General features: G+C 37.6%; 1 long non-coding RNA gene and 1 other non-coding gene across 2 annotated transcripts; both read right to left on the minus strand.

The window, feature by feature from the left end:
* Nucleotides 1–858: 858 nt before the first annotated feature.
* On the minus strand, nucleotides 859–1,606 carry LOC141629859 (uncharacterized). The gene is made up of 2 exons (XR_012537371.1): nucleotides 1,385–1,606; nucleotides 859–1,164 (listed from the first exon to the last, which is right to left on the minus strand). It is a non-coding gene; the product is annotated as an uncharacterized LOC141629859 (long non-coding RNA).
* Nucleotides 1,607–4,964: 3,358 nt separating this feature from the next.
* Nucleotides 4,965–5,071, minus strand: LOC141645113 (small nucleolar RNA R71). Its single transcript, XR_012544703.1, has one exon. It is a non-coding gene; the product is annotated as a small nucleolar RNA R71 (small nucleolar RNA).
* Nucleotides 5,072–12,391: the final 7,320 nt, after the last annotated feature.

The following is a 12,391-nucleotide window of genomic DNA, read 5'->3' on the forward strand; positions in this document are numbered from 1 at the left end:
CTGAGCAACTACCAGCAGCCACTGAGCTCACCACCGTGGTCGAGCCACCGCTGCTCCTTACCATCAACTCGTGCCACCTCCTTCTCGCGAGAGCCACCCTCGGAGCCCACGAGTTCAGCCTATTCATCGACTCACCCTCCTGGTTGCGGGTTCTTAATTGATTAGCTCAAATAATTGAGTTAGTTGGCTTGTCTTTTTAAAGAAGAGAAAGCAAGGAATGGAAAGACTATTCTGCCCTTACTATAATATGAAAGAGTGCTGCGTTTTATTTGCTACGCTGTGTCGTTTCATTTATTATTGTGGGACTATATAAGAAACAAACCCCAATTGTTAGAGGGCCTTCACAGTCTCATTTTTTTACGGCAATAGGGATTAGAGTAGAAGAAAAATAGAAAAAAAAAACTCTCATTTATTTTCTCTCTTTTAGAATAATTACTCTGATTTAATTTCGTTAATTCGTACTCAAATTTCCGACTCTATTTAATCTAGCTTCTTCTTATGTTCATTTATTGAATCTTGTCTTCTTTTCGGTATGAAGTTTCCTTTCTCTCGTCTATATTTAAATTTATGTATTTTCAAGTTACTTGGTAGGAACTACCTATGGGAAGGGGGCACTGAATATACCCGAGCCCCACTGGTCTCATGGGATAATGTTTATATCCAAAAAAAGAGGGAGGTTTGGGCCTTAAGAACATAAGCATTTGGAACATTGCTGCTGTTGGAAAGCTGGCTTGGTGGGTTTACGACAAACTCAGGGTGCAATGGGTTAACCATATTTACCTCAAAGGGAAGCACTGGTCTACTTACCAGCCTAATGGGGATTCTAGTTGGAGTTGGAGGAAGATTTGCCGGGTCAAATACAGAATGCATCAGGGATTTATACAGGAGAACTTGACTGAGGCATATAACATCAACCATGGTTACAATTCCCTGAGAGATAATAAATCTATTGTACCTTGGTATCATCAGGTCTGGGATTCATGGTATGTGCCTAAACATCGATTTATAACATGGCTAATATACCAGGATACAATGAACACAAGAATTAAATTGAAAAAACTGTGGGTTAGTAACAGGGATACTTGTTGTATCTGCGAACAGGCGCATGAAACCGTGCATCATTTGTTCTTCGAATGTGCGTATAGCTGCTGGATTCTAAGCTACCTGGAAAAATGGTTGGGGATCAAAATTAGACGAACAAATACTCTTGATTGGCTTATTAATTGCAGATTTACTAGATTGCAGAAAAAGATCATAAGAACAATGGTTAATGCCTAATTCTACTATATCTGGAACCAAAGGAATATTAGAATTGAGATGCAGCTGGACACACCCAAAAATGTGGCAGCTAGAATCAAAATTTTGGTACGAGTAAGATGCAAACCTCTTATAAAAAGACCGATTTGTCCTCGTGATCAACGATGGGTCCATAATTTTGAGCATAAATGAATGAATGAGGAAAAATGAATTATCTGATGGTGTATACGACAGCGATGCTGGTGAATCAAAAAGATAAAGGCATGGATTTGGTCGCTATTGAAGAGCTTAGTGTCTCCTGTTGAATTGAGCTGGAAAATGTTGCCTTTTTTTTAGCTGATGACGTGTCACTCTTATGTTCTTGGTTGTCTCGGTGGTCTTATGGTTTGACTTGTATTTGCAAGTCTAACTTTTGATACCCTTTCATTGTATATTTTCCCATATTTATACAATTTTACATATTAGCAAAAAAAAAAAATTATTAGTTTTATAGATCTAGTGTTTATTTACATTAAAGTTTGTTCTTTTATTGTTTAAATCATGTTTATTAGTATGTTATTGTTATTTCTTAGTTTAATTAGTTTAATATAGTTGGTGAATATTACATCTTTTCCTCTTTAAATTCATCTTATTGTATTTCTCTTCTCTTATTTTAGTTAATCTCACAACTAGTTATGTTTAGCATAATCATTATTACTTTACTTGTGTTCTTTATGTTAAGTATGTCTGAGTAGATTAATATTAGAGTAAGGGGAAGCTCTTGTGGGATTAATCGGTTTGATTTGAGCCGTGTTTGAATGCTAACTGTTTGTTTGCCTCTTATCTTGTGCTTTGAACATGTTTGTGGGATTTCTTGAACAAGAGTTTGGCTTTCCTTGTTTGGTTTGACTCGCATACGGCGAGAGTCGAGACTAGTTAGACCATACTAGATAGGTGGGTTAGGACTTTTTGGGACGAGAGTTCAACTAGACTTGACCCAAGGTCCGTCTCATATCGAGAGATAGAGACACACCTAGACTTCATTCTCTGTTCTATCTTTTATATCAACTTAGACTAGACCCCTCCTACTTGGGTTACCCCGACACCCTAGTCTCTTTTCTCATTGTGCTTAACTTACTTGTTTACTTGATTGTTCAATTATTCCATGTTCTTAGCTTAGAATTTTAGCATAGATAATCACTTCCATCTTATTGACCGACTAGACTAAAACGAAGACCGAGACTTATAAACCATTTCTAACACACCATCTCTGTGGATTCGACACCCTACTTCCATACTACTTCCTCCATTCAACTCCACTCTACCACTTTGCTTTTTCACGTTTACCAACGCAGGTTTTACGCGGTAAATATCGTTAGCTACGTATTTGCAAAAATTATAAAAATTAGATAGTTTTAATGTACTCGTAAAGACGAATCAAACAAGATCCCACATGAATGTATTTTCACTTATGTATTGAGAGAAAATCGAAATTGAATGTATATTTGTGAATAGCGTAGAAAATAGAAATAGGTAGAGTGGAGTTGAATGGAGGAAGTATATAGTTTGGTTGTACGATTAATTCGTTTGATAGGCTTGTTCGACTCCCTCCATGAGCAGTGTGCGGTTATCGCTTGGGGACCTTCGGGGTCTGTTAAAAGAGAGTGCCAGCTTACCGTGCTGTCACGTATCTCTCGGGGTTTGGTCTCTCAAAGGTGTATCGCCCTAGGCTGCTAATGAGAGATGTTCCTCGTTACCAAAACAAAAAAATGGCGTCGTTGTCGGGGATGGTGCATAGTTAGATATAAGTCTTATTCTAAGTTTCAAGACTAGTCATTTAATCGCTTTTCAAAATTTAAAAAGAAAACAAATTGAATATTTGCGAAAAAGAAAAAAACATATGTTTTTTTTGTTCATTTCTTCCATTTTTTAGTTAGTAGTTTCTACACTTTCTAACACCCCCATACACGAAGGTGCCTTCCCAAAACCACCTAGCGCATGAGAATGCTACCATCTCGGTTACCCGAGGCATAGTAATCAAAAGTAACCATCAAGAAACATAATTTAAATATAAAGTTTAAAGTGATTACATCATAAGCAACTGTAAAATAAAGTACAATGTCTCCAAACCTAAAATCGAACTAAAACAAATGTGTCATGACAAAACAATGGAAGACTACGACTCTGTCTTGTGGTGACTCCATCCCCAGCTAGATCCCACGGATATCCAAGATATACCGGTTAAACAACTTCTTACTATCCCGAATAGATCACCACAGTTTTCAAGACATTTAAACGAGATTAGTTACTACATGCATAAATAATATAAGACAATACAACAGACAGTTACATAATCACAATCCTCCAACTCCATCACATTACCAAACAACTGACTACACACTAAAGTGTGTAGCCTTGCCAGAATATCCATTGCAACAGATATTCCACACCGCCAGTGGGGGACCGCAGCCTTTCCCACCTAAGCCCCGCTCATCTCCATCGAGCGAATAACCCATGTCCATCAATGTGCACATCCCCCTTTTGACGGGAACCACAAGGGGCGAATCACGGGCATGAAGGCACTCCCGCAAGTGAGGGCACACCTCGCGAACCACATACAAACAATAACCAACCACAATACCAATGCAAACAATGTCAAAAACCAATGACGATATAATCAACATGCCAAACAACCATCTTACAACATTTACGCAATAACCGAGTAGGGAAACCCTACCTGAAATGAAATCATCTATTATCAACTACAAGCAACGGATCAAAAACCTTCTTCTACGAAATCACCTCCTATAAACAATTAATCACATAATTAAAATCTATAACATCAACAATCCCAATAACCCCCAAATCATCCAATTAGGGTCTAAAAAATATTAATCAAATGACATAAAAACAGTACAAAGATCTTACCCACAATACGACGATCACAAAGGTATAAAGAACTCCGAAATCCGACAACCCTAGCCCTTGATTTGATAGCAATGAGAGAAGAGAATCTAACGTCGCTTTGTTTTCTATTGTAAAAAGGTTTAGAATAAGGTAAAAGTAAAAAGGAACTGACGAAAACTCTTTATATAACTCTTCACGCGTTACTATCAAACCCGGCCAAAAACTCGTAAAACCCGTCATACTCGATCGAGTAACTACGGTACTCGATCGAGTATTGCCTACTCGATCGAGTTGTCCTTAGTAAATCGAGTACCCATCAGGCAGAACGTACTCCTGAATGCAAAACTAACTTACTCGACATAGTAAGCCCTACTCGATAGAGTACCCAACAGTTTATAAATCTGAGGTATTACACACTTGTATTTTGATTTTTACATTTAATAATTGTCTTCATCCATGAGTTTTGGCGATTATAATAGACCCGATCCTATGCTTTCTTATTCTCCCGTTAACATTGGAGTTTTTAAAGGCCATTATTTTGATATTAATCCGAAGTTTATTATGTCAATTGGTCGAGATGCTTTTCATGGACTTGAGATTGAGGATGTTCTTGGACATCTTAGGACTTTTGAGTATTTGTGTGGTTTTGTGAGAAAGGTGGGAGTGCCTAATGAAATCATAAAGCTTCTTCTTATTCCATTTTGCTTTAAGGATGGAGCTACAAAATGGTACTATACTCTCACCCTTCAAATACCTTCTCTTCTTGCAATGATTTAGCCAAAGCCTTTCTCTACAAATATTTCCCACCTTCTAAGATCTTCAAGTTTAGGCATGACATTCTTAGCTTTCAACATGGTGAGTTTGAGGGTTTTAGTGAGTCATGAGAGAGGTTTAAAGGGCTTTTGAGTGCTTGTCCCCATCATGGAATCCCCTTTTGGCTAACTACCTCGACCTTCTTTCAAAATTTTCTTCCATATAATAGAGATTTGATCATAATGGCTTCTAGAGGAAAATTTGTTGATTTGGATGCTAAAGAAGCTTATGACTTGATTGAGAGAATGGCTAGAGCCGATGAGGAGTGGGGATTTGATAGAGTGGTACCTAAGGGAGGCCCACAAGTTAGAGTTAACCCGAGTATTCATACATTGCTTGATGACTTGACTAAGAAGGTAGACTCGTTGCTTCTTGACAATGTGCATAATATTCAATATCAACATGTTTCCTTCCTCCCTATAAATATGTGTGGTGTGCATGACTTTTCATCTACATGTGAATAATGTGGAGAACGACATACTGTTCAAGTTTGCCCTTCATATGCTTCTTCCCCACCCCCTTTGGATTTGAATTTGATGAATGATGTCAATGTTATGCTACCACATAACAAACACATGTCACGCTATTCTTCTTGTCCAATTTCACCTCTTAAAGACCAACTCACACATCAAAATATGAATTTTAAAATTTCAAGTAATGGTAGTGAGTTGAAGTTTATGAGGTTTGATGATGATTATGGTTTTCTTGATACAATTTGTTCTCTTGTGGAGAGTGATCGAATGAACTTTATTGATTGACTTACAGTGTGTGACATTTGATGAAAATCTTAAGAATGTGATTTGTCTTGATGATGGTGTCATGGGAAAGAGCTCTCATGAGAAATATGAGATTTTTCATTATGTTGAGGATGAACCTCTTATCTCCATTGATTGTGTTGACCTTATTTCTCTTACCCCTTCTTTTGAAATCATGGTTATTGATGAGGATTGTGATAATCCTAGTATAGAGATTGCTTTGACTTTTGATTTGTCACTTGATAGTTGTTTGATGGAGAATCTTAAGGGTGGAGACATGAACATCACTCCTAGGGAAAGTTTGAAAGGGGAGAGTGATGTTTCGATTGACTTTAAATTTTTTTATCCTGTTCTTTTGAATTTGAAATCAAGTGACAAATCTTTGCGTGATGATGAGATATTTGGTGTTCACTTCTTGCCTCACAAGCCTCTCACTAGTCTGCTTCTTCTTTCTTGGTTTTATGGATGGTCTTGTTTGGTTGTTAAGATGAATTATAATCACTTTATTGAGAATTGGTCCTCTCCATTTGATAAGTTAATGAGATCTTTGAAGGGATTTTTAAATGACTATCTTGTAGTTGTGTTTTAGTGTAGGTATCCTTGTGTGCTATTTTTTGTGTTTGCTTTATTGTTTCATGTGTGTAGGTACTCCTCTTGTGTGCTTCGAAAACCAACAAAAGGCGGTGGATTGAAGTTTAAGATTCAAGGTTACTTCATCTAATGGAATGACCGAAGAATGGGCATGAAACGATAAAATTCTTCACTCACCCTTTCTCTTTTTTGGCCTCCCTTGTTCTTAAACATTGGGACAATATCAAGTTTAAATGTGGGGAGGTTTGTTATTGTTGGTTTGGATGTAGTTGTCGTTGGATTGTGGATAGAATTGGTGGCGTTGGTCCCTTGTGGACAGTTGTTGTGAAGTTGGAGTGTTAATAGCTTTAGTGGCCTCTTGTTTTTTTTTTAATATGTGTTGTAGTGTAGTTTACATTTCTTATCTTAAAGTATCATATTTATGTTTATTTGCGCTTTTATCTATACAAAACTATAAAACAACAACCACAACATCAATCTTTCCCGCCTATCTATCATATAGCATTGGAAACTATAATTCCTTATTATGCTCCTAATTTGTAGATATAGTTAACACTAAATATTAAAATAAAAGATTTCATCACCCACATAAAGAGTCTCTCTCACCCACTTACTAAATTGCTCCTAAATAAATTCCTCATAACAAATACCCTGTAATTCCTAATAATAATAATAATAATACTCATTATTAAAATAATATTATAGGGCATTGTCAAGTATAATCAATAGTCAGTGATAACATCCACGTATTCATACGTTTTTTTTACCAACATTCCATATAATTCCTTGTACTAAATACTAACCATTCCAATTAAAGATAAAAGGGTACGAAAGAATGGTCTCTCAATAACTTATTGAAAGACCGTCTCTCCCCAGTTTTAGTACCAATTAAAATACCTTGAAACTAGCAGCTAATATAGAGATACAAAAAACCCTAACTACATTTGATACTTCCTTATATATCTGGCGTTATTGGTAAACATATAACGCCATCAAAAAACTCAATTCAATAATAAATTGATTTGCAACAATGGCGTATCATCTGAAAAATTATTTACGCACGGGAATAGGATTATCCAAGCAGCGGAGCATAGGAGACTGGTGTGGAAACAAAAGTCCTGACCTTGGTCAACTAGGGTGAAGTTCATTATCTGACAACTTTCCGTGTTAGCGAAAATAACGGATAATATAGAGCTACCAGACATCCATACAAGATAGTTTTCACAGCAAAGACCATATTTGCCTCTTTCACCAATACCATAATACCATCATATCTGAAAGATTCATCAAATATGTTTCTTTTAAAGATGTCAACTATTTGTAAGGTTTATGAAAGATTAATTGTTATTGATGAATATTCAAGCAATACAACGTATCCTTATATACTACAATTACATTGAGGCACAAGAAACGTATCTAGAATATTTACCCTAAATCTAAACTTTGTAAACTAAGGTAATTACACAAGATATGTAAATACAAAAGAAGGAAACTATAATACAAGAAATAATATACGAGGAAATAAGGAAAACGAGATTATATGGTAATATTCCTAACATGCCCCCGCAAGACGGACGACCCAAGGGAGAGACCGATCTTGGACAGCAATGAAGCAAAACGTGGTGACGAAAGCGGCTTAGTGAGGGCATCAGCAAGCTGATCAGCGCCAGAAATATGTTGAACACGAAGTTGACCTTGATTTACTTGTTCACAAACAAAATGGAACGCAAGAGCCAAATATTTCATCCGAGAATGAAAGACGGGATTAGCAGAGTAGTGAGTAGCACTGAGGTTGTCACAATAGATAACCGGTGGAGCAGAAAATAGAACTTGAAGTTCAGTGAGGAGCGAGCGAAGCCAAGTTAATTCAGCTGAGGTAGTAGCAACAGCTCGAAACTCAGCCTCAGTGGAAGAACAAGCTATAACTCGTTGCTTTTTCGAGGCCCAAGATATAGCATTACGTCCCAAGTAAGTAATATAACCCGTTGTAGACACGTATGAGTCACGGTCCCCAGCCAAATCAGCATCGCAATAAGTGTGAAGTGTAGGAGGCGAGGAACGATATAATTGAAGACCAACATGAGACGTACCATTCAAATAACGAAGAAGGAGTTTGAGAGCACTCCAATGAAGCTCGGTTGGATGTTGCATAAACTGAGCAAGTCGATTGGCAGAGAACGCAATATCGGGACGTGTAAACGAGAGGTATTGCAGACTACCCAAAATGGCACGGTAAGTGGTAACATTTGAGAGAGAAGGACTCTCATCGTTGTGCAAGGGAGGGTGAACAGCTATAGGTGTGTTAGTTGGTTTTGACTCAAGCATATTATGGTTGTGCAATAAATCATGGATGTATTTTGATAGTGTCAAAAGAAGACTTTGGGGGTTGGGGGTGACCTCTACACCTAAAAAATAAGATAAATTACCCAAGTCTTTGAGGGCAAAAGGAGATGCCAGTTAAGTGATAAAGGAGGAGACGTGACGTGGGTCGGAGCCGGTGACAATTATGTCATCGACATAGACAAGTAAAAACAGGGTGTGCGACAGTGTCGTGTATAGAAATAGAGACGGGTCAGCGAGTGAGGCTGTGAAGCCAAGACCGAATAGGTGTTCCTTCAGTGTCGTGTACCTTGCTCGAGGAGCTTGTTTAAGTCCGTAAATAGCTTTGTTTAATTTACAGACATGTGTGGGGTGTTCGGGACTAGTGAAGCCCGGTGGTTGTGACATGTAAACTTCATCATAAAGATTACCTTGCAAAAAAGCATTATTAATGTCGAGTTGGCATAAACACCAACCCTTCGTGAGAGCAAGCGATAGTAGAGCACGTACCGTAGCCGGTTTGACAACTGGACTGAAAGTCTCGGAGTAATCAACGCCGGCACGTTGTAGAAAACTTTTAGCAACCAAGCGAGCTTTGTACTTATCGATGGTATTATCGGGGTTGTATTTAATACGATAAATCCACTTACACCCAATGATATTGTAGGATGGGTTGTGAGGAACCAGTGTCCAAGTTTTGTTGTTTTAAAGAGCGTCATATTCAGCAGTCATTGCAGCGCGCCAAATGGGATCAACTAAAGCTTGTTTAGTGGTATTTGGCAGGCGAGAGGGTGGAAGGAGGGTGGCTAGTTTAGCATACTTTGGATTGTGTTTGCGAATGTTGTTGGTAAGGCGAGTTAAACAACGTATCCTTAGCATGCTCTGATACCATGTAAGGTTTATGAAAGGTTAATTGTTATTGATGAATATTCAAGCAATACAACGTATCCTTATATACTACAATTACATTGAGGCACAAGAAACGTATCTAGAATATTTACCCTAAATCTAAACATTGTAAACTAAGGTAATTACACAAGATATGTAAATACAAAAGAAGGAAACTATAATACAAGAAATAATATACGAGGAAATAAGGAAAACGAGATTATATGGTAATATTCCCAACACTACTTAATCGGTGAGTTTCCATCCTTATCTTGACGTTATCATAGTTATATAATGTTATTAACGCATAACAATTTGTTTAGTATGCATGAAGATATCACTTGTGAATTTAACGAGAACGGTGAATTATAAACACTTGCAAATAATAAAAAAAACGAAAGAGTGACTATCTCTGATTTTAACATTTCCTTAACACAATGTACAAAGTGGAACTTGATATCAAATAATATTTTGGTTACAGGAATCTGTGGCCACCTGCGACGCCCAGCCAATATGTGGACGTGCAGCAGTCGGAAAGTCACGCTCGGTGGCGTAGAAATGCTGTCGGCCGGATCGCTTTAGATTTGTCGGTTTCGTCTCGGCAAGGGTCTCGAAACGATGCAAGAGATGTTCAGAGTCGCCACCCATCATTTGTGGGATGCTGGAACCCGTTCGAATCCACTTTATACCTAGGTCAACAAGGCAAAAAAGCGGTGTTTGCACTACTACAAATGAGCACTTGGGCCACGGCTAAATTTGTGGCGCAAGTGCTAAATTTTCGTGGCTAAATCATTTTGCCATAGGAATACTTTCCGTGATGCAAGTGGCCGTAGGAAAGAGATAACCACGGGAAAAACAAGAACGTGGCTTTTATTGAATTTTTGGCCACGGATTCTCTCGTGGCAAATAACTCCCGTGGCCAAAAAAATTTCCTGTGGCCAACAAATAATTCCCGTGGCAAACAATATATATGAAAATTAAATAAAGAAAACGTAAAATAAAATAATTTTTTTTTACAATGGATATTTTATCATATATGGAACCGTGAAAATCTAGGTACTTGTTTCGCTAGTTAACTCGATTCTTTTGAACGTTAACATGTTTTCAACAATCATGCATCAGTGCGCATCAGAGAGGCTTTCTAGGAGGTCACCCATCCCAACACTACTCTCACTTGAGCACGCTTGATGTGAACATTATTTGCGCACATTTAGTCCCCTAATTGAGCCTATTTTGCATATTATTATAACATTCTTTGGCCATTTTATCCGTCAAAACCTTCCTTTTTGCTTTTCTACCGCATTTCATATGTTTTGTAGGAAAGAAGATAATAAGGCGGAAATTCCCGTCTTTCGTGCGTATTCGGAAGCTATTTGACGATATTTGATGGACTAGTATGAAGAGGAAGCGAGAACTAAAGACCAATCCCACAAGAATAAAATGGAAGTGAAGGAAAGGGAAGAATAGAAGAGAAAACGAGATAGCACTCCAATCCGTGCAGCTTCTCTAGAATCCGGCCGTCCCCAAACTACAGAAGACGTGCGTCTTCACCCAAATCCACCCGTCTTCCCCTGCTACAATCCGCCCGTCCCGACACCAATACGCACGGATTTCAGTCCAGCACAATTTCGTCTTCTTCAAGCTTCAAAGAAAGAAGCCCTTCCTTCGAAAAATACCGGCGTCTCCCTGCTCAAATCTCAAAAGTGTAATTACTAGTTTAGCCCTTAGTTAACCCTAATGCATCCACCTAATTTCTACTATAAATACCCCACTTGTAAATAATCAAAGGGGGGATCCTTTTGACATCTTTTTAGCTAGAAAAATCCTTCCTTATATTAGATTAGGAGTAGATTAGAATAGATTACTCTTTAATCTTTCCACAAATTACACATTAATCTTTCCATAATTATTATTCAAGTTTATTATTCAAGTTGATTATTGGGTAATTGAAGATTATTGGGTTTATTGGGAGATTGACAACCTTCCATCAACAATCAAGTTTCTTCTATTATTCTTTGCTTTATTGTTTGGATCATCTCAAGTTTGGTATAATTCCTTTACCCTTTTATCTTTATTGTTCATTTCTTCATTCCATTATCATGTTTATACTTGTTGTGATGATTGACACCATTAATGACATGTTTCCCATGATAATGAGTGAGTAGTCTTTTAGCTAGGGTTAGTGGGTAATTAAGGGAAACCAACATGGGATTGATTCATGCTTAATCTAATATGTTCACATGATTAAATTGCTTGCTTGTTGTGATGTCAACTTTATGCACATGTTATGTTTGATGAAATGCTAAGCCTATGAATCCTTGCATTTACAACCATCTCTTATCTACTCAACTTGACTTGTAAGACATAAACCAACTCGAGTCTTGTTAGACCATGCATAGAAGTTGAATAGGAGGAAAGTAAAGTCGACTTGTAGGTGTTGTACAATCTAATCGATTCGGCTCCGGGACCCAAATCTTCCTATGAACCGTAAGACATAAACAAACTCGGTTCCTCCACAACATTAATTGCTTGCAACTTTGTAAACATGTTTGTATGATCAACATCATGAATCCCCTATGACCCCATGATATCCTAGCACTTTTAATCATTTGTTTACATCTTTCTTTTTATTGCTTATTTCACTTTATTGCTTATATTAGTCTAAAAACACAACTACAAACCCAAACAAATTGTGACACTAGCATAAATTGAGATAGATAGACTTAGAACCCAAAGCATACCGTCCCATGGATCGACCTCGACTTACCACTAACTAGTTGTATGTTGAGTATTCTAAATGTGTTTGATTGGATGTGACCCGACGACATCACCCATCAAAATGACGCCGTTGCCGGGGACGGTGCTATGTGATTAAGTTCTTA

This window comes from Silene latifolia, chromosome 2 (genome assembly GCF_048544455.1).
Source record: "Silene latifolia isolate original U9 population chromosome 2, ASM4854445v1, whole genome shotgun sequence".
In the NCBI taxonomy this organism is placed as follows: Eukaryota; Viridiplantae; Streptophyta; class Magnoliopsida; order Caryophyllales; family Caryophyllaceae; genus Silene; species Silene latifolia.